Source organism: Anas platyrhynchos, chromosome Z (genome assembly GCF_047663525.1).
Source record: "Anas platyrhynchos isolate ZD024472 breed Pekin duck chromosome Z, IASCAAS_PekinDuck_T2T, whole genome shotgun sequence".
Taxonomy (NCBI): Eukaryota; Metazoa; Chordata; class Aves; order Anseriformes; family Anatidae; genus Anas; species Anas platyrhynchos.
The window spans coordinates 79684437-79697205 of NC_092621.1; positions in this window are offsets into that span (position 1 = coordinate 79684437).

Consider the following 12769-nt stretch of genomic DNA (forward strand, 5'->3'; position numbering starts at 1 on the left):
ACAGGCAGTGCCCTCAGATATGATGTACTGTGTAGGGCTCCTTAGGGGATAAGATGGTCACCTCCACAGAAGTACCATTTGTCATACTGCAGTCACTGGCTGCTGTAGTGGCAGAAATGTCCACTGCAAAGTGCAGAAGTGGACATTACAAAAGTAAAGCTTAGAAGAACCTGGTCACTATGACATGTTCTCAATTCATGCTGCTCTGGACAATATAAGTGCATCCTGTGTGCATCTATTCATTTTTGTAAAGGGGGATGATATTGATTCCTTACCAGGTAAAGATCTTTGCAATGTGATGAATACCCAGGAGACTCAGAAGCTTCAGTGAATGAAATGCAGGAATACCTTCAGAGAGATATTTATTGTAAAATTATTAGAAGAATTGGAGTGACACAGGGGGGGAGAAGCATTGCCAGCAATGTCAAATACTGAAATGAAAGTATTGTCTAGCAAGTCGCATTAAAAGGACATATATATCCATTTAATGAGAAATTAAATTACATTAATCCTCAAGTTAGTGGCTTCTTTGAAATAGGCTTAATATGTTGGGTTGAATTTAGGATGAAACTCATGAACTTTTTGTTGTTGCTAGCACAGAAATAGTACTACTTGGGACAATATTTTGAAATATGAAGAAAGTTTATTGTTACAAAACTAGCTGTGATGTTTGAGAAACTTTTTTTTTTTTTTTTTTCAGAAGAAAATCTGACAGATTCATGCATTAGTAGCAATATCTTTTTCTCTGTGAAACTGTCTTAAATGTATGATTAATGTATTTTCAGTTAATGATTTCTAAGATTCTTTGTTATATCTTGTCAAACCATAGGCAGACTACACACTAAACAGTTTCAGAAATGTATAAACAAATAATTAAGGATTGTGTCCATTATTTGCTGAACATATGGCAGAAGAGAACACAACAATTCTTTATTAAGTAAGTACTGTTGATAATATAAATATTCACATCTTCCTATTACTTTTTAAAATAATTGCTAAAACAACGAAAGAATGAAATTGTTTATAAAGAAAAAAAAAAAAAAGGATTAAAACACAAGTTTCTTTGCTTTTTTCTTTCTTTTTGTGGGCCCTCTTCCAAGTTTAGAGAATAATAAGGATCAAAAATGTTGTTCTGAGCAATGAAATAGATGGCACTCCTAGCACTAAAATTGTTTCTATGTCAGCTCTGGACCATTTACCTCTGGATGTTGAGGCTTTTGCTTAGATTCTCATAGTCCTTATGAAAGGCAGGAAAATACTTCTGGTAAATATGCTTCAGTACTTCTAGGCCATTCATCATAATTGTGCCTACACTAGATTTGGGCTGATAGTTCTTCATTAGGTTCAGTCATTCTAAAAGGTTCTGTTGCTCCTGGTAAAAAAAAAAAAAAAAGTATATGAAAGTAGACAAGCAAAAGGTAAAATCTTATATACTGCTTTAGATTGTAAAGCAAGTTATCCTGGGCTGTGATTATTAATCTTTGTCATTGGTCATAAAATCAAATTACAGAGAAATAAAAATATACCTAATTAGTTTTCTTTCAGTAATTCAGCCATTATTATTTGGTAATCTCCTATTTAAACATAAACTATGTATACCCCTAAGTTTATTTTTGTCAAGCCTTCAGACTTCCTTTTTCTCAGTGTTTGTTCTCTTAAATTCATTTTTCCTTAAAAAAAAAAAAAAAAAAAAAAAAAAAAGGATGCTTTCACAGAAAAATGACTTAATTTTTATGTGGGCTGAAGGAGAGTTACTTGAATGCCTGCTGCTGTGTGTAAAATTAGCAAGTATTTGGATACAGACAGCCAGAAATACTACAGAAGCCATCAGACCTTGTCCCTTTATATCTTAGACACTCACTTTTGCCAAGATTAGTTGTATGGATGTTTCCTACTTCTTTTTTATAGATGTTGTCTACTTCTTTTTCTCTCCACCCACCATGGAGGACTGAGGTGAAACTCCGCTTTGCTTAACCATGCCATAAATAAAAGTACAGGATACTTTCATCTCTTTATGTCTGGAGTCTTCCCTTTCTTTTCCCCTTCTCCTTTCTCCCCAACTGAACCTTCTGACTTCACATGCTCCCATGGACCACATAAACCACTGAAATGTATGGCTTGAAGACTTTTAGTACAGAAATCTGTTTCAGACCATTTATTTTCATAAGTTTTATCATGCCATTTCATCCTTTTTTTTTTTTTTTTTTTTTTTCCCCTACAAGTTTCCTCTGAAATACAAAGAAATGGATTCCTATAGTGAAAATTAAAGCTTTTAACCTACTATACTCTTTTTATAAGGATACTGCTTAATCAAAAATTAGTATCTGGAAAACATAAGGCTGTTCACCCCATAAGGCTGTTCACGCACAGCTTAAGCCTGGAAAAAGTAATTTTCCACTTCCCAAAAAGTCTGATGAAAACATGCAGAAAATATCTCCACACCCCAAACCAAAACAGCAACTAAATAAAGACAAGACTCCTCATCTTTTCAATAAATGAGAAATATGGGCACCATAGAAGACATTAAAAGATTATGGAAGCTTTTAGTAGTAATTAATTAATGCAACCTGGAAGCCATTGATAAGAAAAGAGAATAGAAAACTCTTCATAAACTTATCTATAGAAAAAGTTATCTGCTCTTTCCTATCAATGAATAATTCATTGAGAATCATGTATAATTTTCTAAAACCTACAGCCCTACCACTCAGGTTAGAAAACAATTCCACTACCACTAAAAATCCAGTGTGTTTAGATAAGTCTTGTCTTCACTGATGTCAGAGTCTAATGAGGCATTGCTTTTGCCATACAAGAAAATATAGACAGAACACAGGCAGGGAAAGAGCCTGATTTTCTGGCTGTAATCCTATGAATATTGCTTGGCTACATATAAAAGGAGTTTACTCTCTTGAGTAAAACTGTGAGGATCAGTTTCATTGAAAGATGCTTTCTGTATGTGAAGGACTTATTATCAAGAAAACTAATTTCAGGCTAGTTATAAATGCCACATATTGTGAAGTTAAATATCAAATATTTTAAAGACTGCTCTGATTCAAGCCCATGAACAAATTGCTCATTAATTTGAAAGTTCAAAATTCGATTTGTTGTTCCTGAGATTTGGGAAAGTATCACTATGTGCATTAATATTTCTAATGATACGTAGAGTATTTTCTCATGCTGTTACTTGGTGGAGGAGGACTTTGAAACAACAGATGCTTCATCCTTTTTGAAGCTGGAGTAGTCTCCATGGAGCAGTTGTATCTGTATATACTGTTTATGGTGGTTTCCAGTCATCCTGCTCCCCCCTCCTCCCCCCACCCGAGCTTTAGAATACTTACTTGTGTTACTTGGATGGACATTACAAAAGATTTACGTCAGCACTGGATACAATATAAATTAATCTTATTGAGAAAATACTACTATTATATACTTCATATGTTTTACAGAGGTACCGTAAGTTAATTTTCTAGTTCTTATTGAACAGAGAGAAGATATGGGAATCTCTTCGAGCATTAATTTGCCAGTTATTTGTATTTGGATCATAATATTTTGATTGTATTTGGATCATAACATTTTGATAATTAGAAGTAAACTACTGGAATGGGTTCTTTAAAAAAAATAAAAATAACCTCTCTTTTCTGCCCTGACATAGTCAGTAGAAATTAGCCCTGTGAAATTAGCCCCCATGGTCATGGGCCCTTTTATGTACTTTCATACATTTTCTGCCATAGGTGTTTTCTAATCTCTTGGCACCTCAGGTCTTGCAGAAAGTTTTGGTTTAGGGATGCTTTTTTTTTTTTTTTTTTTTTTTTTTTTTTTTTTTTTCAGGTAAACCTATGTGGCTCCTGTTTGAAGTAAGTATTTTTATACCATGACAAACATAAGGGCATTTTGTGTTTTATGCAGTTCATCCCACTGTGGAGGTGCTTAAGACAGCAAGAGACCATGCTAGCTCTCAAACTGAAAGAACCCAACAGCACTAACACACTGTTCTGCTGCATGCTGCACAAGGTAGAGTCTGAGCTAACAAATCTGTTAGTGAGTACCGTTAAGTGTTAATGAACACTTCAGAAGAATGCATTCATTTAAGTGCAGTGATACACTGATGTCCTTATCCTGATCTCATGATCCAGTAAGGACATATTTATTCGTCATACTAAGGGATAGAATTGTGTAGTAAAAGCTATTATGTTAAAGCTTTTTTGAAGAAGAAAATCTGCTATGGGCCAGACATCTTTCTGACAATCACTTTGACTGCACAAAGTGAGAACCTTCCAACATATAGTGAATGGCTTTGGAGAGCAGTGATTATGTTGTATAAGGATTTTTCTTCTTCTCCATTTCACTCCTTTCTACTGCTGCAGGGATAGAGGGTATCCAATAGACCTTAATTACTTTCTATGGGAAATGTTAATTAGCCAACCGAGTAAGTTCATAGTGTGCTAATAATGCATTAAAAAGAGTAAGAGCTGTATTTAAAGCAGAATTTTATCAAAATGCTCTCTCTTTCCTTTGACAGAACTGGATCCAGATTCTGTAGCTCATAATTACAGATAATTACAAAGAAAAAATAATCTTGAATATCTAGACTACAGAACACGGGCACGTGCTGGGCACGTGACTTGATTCTATATAAATGTCTGAAATATCATTGTTCACTTGTCTTTTTAAAGCAAGAAAAGGATGAAGTCTTTCCTATATGTGATTGACCACACCAGCAGCTAAGCCTCATAGTCGTTCTTGCATTGCCCCTACAGAGGGACAGGGGAACAAATGAGAAGAACAAAAGCAAGAAAATTCATGGACTGAGGTAAAGGCATTTTAATTGAAGAGGGAAAGAGGAAAAAAAATGTCCCCGAAAGTAAAGAAAGTCTCGATATTGTGGGAACAGCACTCAGTAACAGCCAAAATGCTGGTGCGTTTCACCAACACTGTTCTAGTCACAAATCCAAAACACGGTACCAAATGGGCTGCTGTGAAGGTGTATAACCATCCCAGCCAGACCAAATAAACAATGCCTTAGTACTTAAGGCATACCAAATACTTACTGCTGTGGACCTCTAAAGTAATTTTGGAAGAAGACATGTCTGTGAGATACCAAGCTTCTCTTAAGAAAATGATCATAAGTGTTTGTCTTGGCCCTTGTGCTATTGATTACTTGTGTAATTGCAGGAAAATGAGCTAACACCAGAAATGAAAAAATGTTTGAACATATGGAGAGACATACAGAGTCCAATGTCTCAGTCCAGCTTAAAGTAAGCCAGCAGCAGGACAGAAAATGCTGACCTTCATGTAAGATGTCTTGCTGGCATGATATTTTAGATCATGCTCAGTGCAATGTCAGATTAATGGTGAAAGAAGGGCTGCACCCAGTTTAGGAGTCAGGCATGATGGAAAACACTGACATCAATTACAGCTGTTCAAATTGGGCAGCACCTTTCTCAGGAGTGGGCTCCACCCCAGTGGCATCTCCTCTGCAAGGCTGTTTCTGGCAGCTCACACCTGAAAGCAAGGTGTTAATGGTCAGGGTACAAATATCTGGATTTCTGAGTCCAGAGGGAAACTCAAGATGAATGTGAAACAGGAATTCTGAACTTGAGAAAAGTGTAGGATCAGGGATGAAGGGAGAGAAAGAGAAGGGTGGGGAAACAGATAGTTGCTTCTAATTATAGCACTTAGTGAAAACCTTGTCACACGATAAATCTGGGTAGGGTAGAAGAGTCACACAACTGACTGAATTATGAGATGTGCAGACATATGGGTTATTGTCGAATAATCTTTCATTTGAACAGACCAGATAATTTCACAGATTTTTAATTTTTCTTTTCTTTTCTTTTCTTTTCTTTTCTTTTCTTTTCTTTTCTTTTCTTTTCTTTTCTTTTCTTTTCTTTTCTTTTCTTTTCTTTTCTTTTCTTTTCTTTTCTTTTCTTTTCTTTTCTTTTCTTTTCTTTTCTTTTCTTTTCTTTTCTTTTCTTTTCTTTTCTTTTCTTTTCTTTTCTTTTCTTTTCTTTTCTTTTCTTTTCTTTTCTTTTCTTTTCTTTTCTTTTCTTTTCTTTTCTTTTCTCCTTTCTTTTTCCTTGTGTTTCCTATTTGTGTGTGTAAGTCTGCTTGGTTTTGTTTTGTTTTGCTCTGCTCTGCTTGTTTTTCGTTTTGCTCTGTTTTCTTGAAAGCTTTTTCTCATGGTGATGTTTCCTGTGGAGTAATATGCCATAAAAGTAGCCCGCACAAATCTGTTGCTCTCTCAATGAGAGTGCAGTTACTTACAAAAGGTTCGTGAGAAAGTCAGATAACATAGGACGATAACTTAGGCAAGTGAATTGGTTTATTTTTAAATAAACATATAGCTCCTCCAGTACAGCACACAATCTAGTGATTGTGATGTAGTTTCTCAGTTTTGCTTTCAGGGATGCTAATGAAAGTTTTGTGGCTTACTGTCTGGACCCAACCATATGTTGTGGTCCTGAGGAGTCCACTGCCACTTGTCCAATCATGAAAAGCTTTTGGAGTAAGTGCTTGTGCCAGTTAAAATCATCAGTAGAAATTAAACCCTAAATAAGATTACTTCTTCATTTGGGTATGTCTGCAGTGTATACTGAAGCTGTAGGGATAGAGGCTTTAAAGCCAAGTGAGTTAAATTAAGTAACACAAGCAGTTCCTCTAGAGCAAACCAGATTTGCCTACAGAGTATGTGGTAAACATGTTCTCATTTATGCATAGTCACGAATCTTTATGATGGAAAATCTTTCATGCTTATTTCTTCCGTGTTCTGTCTACATTTTTCCTCTTAACAATTTTATTGACTTAAGGATACCTTCTTTGTGATATACTTTGCAATGTTAAAGAGTCTATTAACAGGATCAAACATCTTATTCTGTGTTAAATTAAACCCACCTAAGGAAATGACATTTTTTTTCCAGTTAGTTACATTATTTAATTATTGCAAATCAATATTTCCAACACTTTTTCTTCCACAGTATTTATAAGAACATTAAGTCACTTTTTTTGCTCTGTTACCATGAATTCCCTCGTTGCCTTCTTTGAAACAAATTTGATCAATGCTGATTTATTTCAGTGGGTTTGGCTTACGATTATAAAAGTTGTTTGGCAAAAAATTTTTGAATCATTCAAACATTTGGCCCATGTAATTCTCTGAGTTGGCTCAGAAAAGTGAATGTATCTCATTCCACTTGTAGAAAAACTTATAATGGCATACAAAATACATAAGTTTTGGAAGGGAAGCTCAATCACCATACATTAGCTGCTTGTCTTCAGGACACAGTATGTGTCATAGTGGAATTATACTTTGGATAATTTGTCAGCTGAATAAAGTCACCCATTAAAATTTGGCACCAACTGCTTCAGTGATTTTCAAACAAATATGGCAGAGGAAATTTCAGAGAAAAGCATAAACCAAATAATGATGGGCAGAGCCTGAAACATCCCATGCTATGAAAGAAAACCTCTGATATCTGCTTTTCTTTACATTAGCTTGGGCTTTGACTTAGGAAGTTGGGAAGCTCTGATAATTTTATCATAACTTGAATAATTGTTATCAGCTTTCTTGACTAATTATTTAGTATTCTCAAATGAGTTGTAACAAGTGAATGGCAGTCAATTAATTACTAGTACTTACAGGAAATTTCTATCCTACAAGCATGTGTCCCCCTGCAAATGTTTCTCTAGGGAAGAACATAAGCCTGACGTAATCCTAAGGCAAATCTACTCTCTTCTTCATGTTCAAAAAATATAATAAATAATTAGCAATATACTATATTGAAACCACTAAATCGAAATGATTTTTATCTAAGAGGAAGCGTTCTCTCTTCCTCCATTTTCCGAATTCAGTAGTGGTTGTAACAATAACAGCAACAACAACAACAGCAATAATAATAATAATAATAATAATAATAATAATAATAATAATAATAATAATAATAATAATTTTAAAAAATGCATGCTAGTCAGTTTTTCCATAAATAATTTTTAATATACATTTGGGTTTTTCTGTGTGTGCATACACCTACAGGAGATTCTTACCAAACCGGAATGCAACAAGCTACAAAACAATGGAAGATTACTGATAAGAAAAGGCAATATCACGTTATTTTTTTCAACTTTGCAAGTTTTTTTTTTTTTTTTTTTTTTTCCAATAAAATAATTTAGGATTAAAAAAAAATGATCATTATTCCATAGCACACTGTACTTGACATATGCATAACTGGAAGTCTGCAACGTTAAATAGCTCTCCTCTTTTTAGCCAAGGGAGAGAAATAGTCACTTACAGAACACAGTCATCTAAATCATCTAATCTACTTACGTTATATGAGCTTTTATATTAAAGATTGGATGAATTATTCACTTTTTCTCACCATCTACAGTAAAGAAAATCCTGATGATCAGCTCATCAGCTAAATTCCAGCAAAATTCACAAGACAGTGCTGATCTGTGTTTTAGGTTAGTAGCTGCTAAATATGTGAAAAAAGCTGAAATTAAACATTTGTGCATAAAAACAGAGAATAACATGGTTTTAAGGTTCCTGTAACCCAAGTTAGTGCTCTTAGGAGGTTTGACTGATGGGCAAGGTCACTTTAGACTCAGATGGTGAGGTTAACGGCCTGTCTGTGAGTCCCAGTGCACAGTTTTGAGTTATAACATCTCCTGTTCTGCTTGGAAGGGAGCTTGCTGCAGTACACTTACAACCAAAACAAACATGAACAAAAATATGGATGGAGTTAAAAATATGTAATATAATTTCTCTCTCACAAAACCCTAAACCTTCTCCTGCTGAGAACTGAGAAAGTATTTTGTATTCTTGACCTGATTTTCTTTTCCTCTAAAGCAACATTTACAGGCTACGATCAGAGACAGGATACCTGGTGCGCTGTGATGAGCAATTTTTGTAGATCATTTTTAGCTTTATTTTTATATTTGATGTGGTGCAGTAAGGCCACTCTTACTTTCTTATGTTCCTTTTATTTTTCATTTCTTACTGATAAGTCTAAGCATATCCTTGGTAAGTCTTGCAAATCCATTTCTGTGGCACCTGCTTCTAGGTTAGAACACAGACTCTCCTCATTGGCAAAGTCCCTAAATGTTCACCGTTGCAATATTCATCTCAGTAATGCATGCCAAAGGCACTTTGTAGATAAAATCTTCAGTTCATTTTTTTAGAATCTGTTTCAACAATCTCAGGCAAAAGGACTACTCAAAGCCCATTATTGGCAGGGAGATTTTGTTATTCACTTTATGGGGCTTTGATGGGATCAAGCCCTGTGCAATAACGTATAAAATAAACCATGGTCTAGCTGTGCAGTCACTGGGAATCAAGGGATTTTATGAGTTCCCCAGAGACGGTCAATATCTCAGAAAAAAACAGACCCAATATGTTCTCTCTGATTGTAAATTTGGGTTATACTCTCTGAATGAAAGACATCAATCATTCTGGACTTATGGGACTCAATAGATGTTTAATATGTCTTTCTTGGAAATCTTTGCACAAGATCTTAAAGCAAAAATAAACCAAAAAAAACACATCCCTTTAACTTTATATGTTTACCAAAATTCATATCTGAAGAAGCAAAAGCAAAGGCAAAATGAAAAACAAAATAAACAAAATATAACACAAAACCAACCAGCCTTGAAAGGGAAAAAAAATCAAATGTTGAAAGACAATTCAAAATCGGCCATTATATCATGATTGAACTCTTACTGTTTTTCTATTTAATCAGACAGCTAGAAAATCAAGGCCTGAAAGACAAAATTTAGAAAATGCTTCTTAAATTTCTTTTATCTGGGCTCATCTATGGGTCTGAGATTCTTTTCTGTATTTCTATGATGGAATGACTTCAGCATGGTTCACATCTTAGATTTGAACAATTACTTTAAAATACCAAACCTGAACTTTGGAGATGTTTTCCTATTGTCTGAACAATGTTTGCTAAACTTAACATTTATCATTCTTACTTAAAATGTTTTGCATTAATATTTATTTCTACTGATGTCTTTGCAGAATTAAAACTGTTTGGTTTTAGGACTTCTGACATTTTTGCTTTTGCAAGATATCCCTCTCTGAAAAATAGTTTATTTTAAATGAATGCATGATAACTTTGAATTACATTAAAATTTAAGAACCTAATGTGCTTCAGGCATGATTAACCCACCCTCAGAAATGTTCCTTCTGTTCTCACCTCTCATATAAATATCAGAACGATAATCTTTCCCCACAGAAATTAAATAGGCAAAAGTGAATTTCACAAGTAGAGCATACACTGATAAGTCTCAGGTCAATAAAAATTAGACTTCGTACATTTCATTTTACATTTCATTGTCAATTTCTTGACAATCTTTATCAGCCAAGCCCAATCTGTTTTGTATCTTTTGCTTCTTGTCACCTGTCTCTATTTCCTTCCTGTATTTGTACTTCCAGCCTCTTTGCTCAACTATTTGCTTCCTACCAGGTGATGTCTCAGTCCCCCCACTGGTTTTAATAAGCCTCACCGCAATAACCATCTTTCTTCTAACCTGTTCTCCCATTGTCCCACATTTTACAGCTCCAGGATTTATTATTTTATTTTATTTTATTTTATTTTATTTTATTTTATTTTATTTTATTTTATTTTATTTTATTTTATATTTTATTTTATTTCACTTTTGTCCCACCACATTAGTTCTCCACTCTGTGTTTCACACTGTTTGGATTTTGCAGGAAGATGCTGGAAGCCAGAATGGCCAGGATCTATGGCCAGCAGCAGCTGCTGGGAAGGTCTTACTGGATTATTGTGTCCAGACATGTATCACAGGCACTGCAGGTGAAATCCTCACAAAGCACATCTGCTGGGGCATCCCACTAAACCTATTTCTCCTGTATAAGTCTGCTGTACAGATAGCAGAAAAGGTGTGGATGATCTAAAATGAACATCAGTTCCAGATGATAACTCTGTATGCATAGACTGTACATAAGGGATTCAGCTCTTTTCCACGAGTTACAAAATAGATCACACACTTTACATATGATAGCTACAGCCTTTCAGAATGGTCAGATATAATTTATTTATTTATTTCCACAAAGAGATAAAAGCCTGTTGCCCGCATCAATCATCTAGCTAAAAATTCAGTGCTGTAATCCAAGTAAAGAAGCTTCTGATGTCTTCAGGAAATTTGACTTTGGGCAAAGCCATGCTTTCTCCCTAAGCTTATTCTTTGAAATTATGGTTACTTTTGGTCAAAGTCTTCAAATAAGAAAGTACTTAGCTGGAGATATCCTGACATGTAAAATTTATGAGTGATTATAGTTACATAAAGTGATAAACAACACATAGTTATACTGCCTAATGGAAAATATGCTGATTTGACCATCTGCAGTAAGATATGTATACTTCCATTACATGCTAGTCTTTTATTGCAACATTTAGGTAATACTACGCTATTAAGAAATATGTATTCAGATGCAGTTTTTTGTTCTGTATTTCAATTATTCACATATCCAGATAATCTTTTCAGTATCTGATATGAAACTTTTAAAATTAGGCTTAAAATTCTTCTCCAGCGTATTAAAATTCTGGAAAGTAAGAAAATGACTAATGTCAGGTATGCTATTAAAATAAGAAGGAAAAAAAAAAAAAAAAAAAAGAATTCTGAAGCCTTCAGCCATAGCTAATCACATAACTTTGTACATGAAGTTTTCTAAATTTATTTTAATATACTCTCCAAAGAATCAAAATCTTAATAAATTTATTTTAAAAATCTTAACTAGATTTTGTTTTGGCATAACAAATGACACAGTCAAAAATTGGCTTGATTTTTTAAAGAAAGAGAGATATGCTTTGAACAAGTTTTCTACCATATTTTGTCGGTAAAAATATTTCTTGCTAGCATTTGAGTAAATAATCTGAAACGTCGCCAATTTTCTCTTGTACCATTTTTGTTAATATGTCATTCGGAAAACACCCTGCTGATGTGCATGGGGATACAAGAGAGCTGCAAGGCTGAAATTGTGGGTATAAGATCAGAATTCAGTATTCAAATAATTACACCTTTATTTTTTAAGTACTTTGAACTTTGCAAATAAAATTGTAGACTAGATAGTGATGCTGTTTTAACATTCTTTTTCCTTCATTATTAGTGTTTAAAGCACAGTATATTCCTCTGCTACAGATAATTTAAGTTTATATCTCTCTTATTATTCTAAATAGCACTTTTGAAAAGTTTATTTATTTATTTATTTATTATCACAAATATAAAAATGTTATTATAATGTTCTTAGTAGCAGAATTTATTTCAACTGTAGTTTTACCAAAATAACCACCTTAGGGATCCAAATGTGTGACTCACATGTGCATATTAAAGTGATAGGCTGTCTGAGTCCAAAAAATATAAGCTTTTGGTTTACTGTACACAATTATTGTGCTGTGCGACTTTCACAGTAATTCATTTTCAGAATATAGGTATTTGCTCCTGGAGTGAAGATAAACTTTCCACTGACTTCAGAATCCAGCCTGTTTGCAGCACCCTTGAAAACTGTTTCATATATGCTGAGTACTGCAGGGGGATCATATGCTCTGATCCACTGCCTAAGCCCAGCTCCCACTGCTGATAATAAAAACGTTGCTTCTTTAAGAAGTTTCATAACACACAATATAAAAGAAGAGGAAAAAGGTCAAGCTTAAGATGAGAAGCAAAATGAAAAAACAAAACAAAACAAACAAACAAAAAAACCCCAACTGCTTAAAAGCCTCTGACATTTCCCTTGGAATTTAACACAGTAACTTTCGTA